The following is a 1,524-nucleotide window of genomic DNA, read 5'->3' on the forward strand; positions in this document are numbered from 1 at the left end:
GCTATTCTGTGGATGGGATTTGTGTTTCTCTAGGTGGGAAATGAGAAACATCTTTCTCTTTTTCAAAATGGCATGCTTCTTTGGGTGGCTTGTGGGATCATTATCATTTTCAGATGATTAAGTGTCTATCATTACTGCAGTGAAAGCAAGAAAATGTGTTCCACTTGGGATATATAGAAGGTGTAAAGAAGTATACACATTTATAAAATACTGGAGAAAAATTATGTAAGAAGGGGAGCTCAAACATCTCAGTACTTGCAGATTTCTATTAAGTCTGTATGGAAAACTAGTGGCATCTAATGGCAAAAGAAACTGGGTAGAATGTAAAGCAAGTAAAAAATTTATACTGAACTGAAATGTAGCTAATGTTATTCTGAAGAACACACACTGAGATGTAGCATGCAACTCTCATTGCAGGGTACTAACTCAGAACTACCAGCACATCCTAGCCTTTGTATTTGCTGTCCAGGAGATCAATGAAAACCCCTGGATCTTGCCCAACATCACCCTGGGCTTCTCTGTTTCCAACAGTCATTTCATGGCAAGCTGGACCTACCTTGCATCCCTGGAACTTCTTTCTACCTGGGGCAAATTTGTCCCAAACTACAAATGTGACACCCAAAACAATCCAGTAGCAGTGATTGGGGGACCAAATTCTGACATTGTTCTCTTCATGGCTGATATCCTGTGTATCTACAAGATCCCACAGGTAAGATCTGCACCAGAGAACTTGAGAGCTGTATTTGGCATTCATGTTTCTTAGGCATTTTTAATTGAGTGTGTTTAAAGTAGAAAGTGGTGGAAAGATGACCAAAACCTCTTTGGAATGGATTGAAGTAGCATTTGGTGTGTCTTTGAAGACTTAAAGGGCAAAATTTCTTTTGAAAACATGAATGATGCAGGGTGATGGTAATGGTGAATATTTCATAATGACTTTTAAGCAAATAAAGCATGTACCAAGAAGGAAAAAGACACACGTGCACACAGTCTATAGCCGTATCAATGAATATTCATGAATATATCTTGATGAAAATCCGGCTTTCCTGGAATTTCATCTAAGCATAAAAAAGGACCTGATACCCAAATAAGTATCATTTTTGAAAGTGGCAACTGTGTACCATCTATTCAAATACTAATTTTTTCATAAGGTCTGCTGTATTAGAGTACATGAATATTTATCCTTCCATTGTCAGTCTTATGTTTTACTCTGATTAACAAATGACTTACATGCTAAAGGTAAGCACTTGAAAACAGCAAGTACATCAGCAAATATGAACAACTATCCATGTGATAACGTGCTCCTCAAAAGAAGCAATTGCTGAACATGGCTAAAACATAAGTTTATAAGAAGCATTAGCAATTTCTAAATTGAAGGATTTATTGAAAAGGCATGGTGGCTTCCAACGGATAAAGTAAAAAAAAAAATGTAATAGACACACAGTAGTAAACCACAGTTTCAACAAAAAGGGCAATCTAGTTCTCTTACTAGTCTCTTCAAACACTTTACATCAGATCTCATCACCA

This window comes from Varanus komodoensis, unplaced genomic scaffold, assembly GCF_004798865.1.
Source record: "Varanus komodoensis strain SLA01 unplaced genomic scaffold, ASM479886v1 scaffold646, whole genome shotgun sequence".
In the NCBI taxonomy this organism is placed as follows: Eukaryota; Metazoa; Chordata; class Lepidosauria; order Squamata; family Varanidae; genus Varanus; species Varanus komodoensis.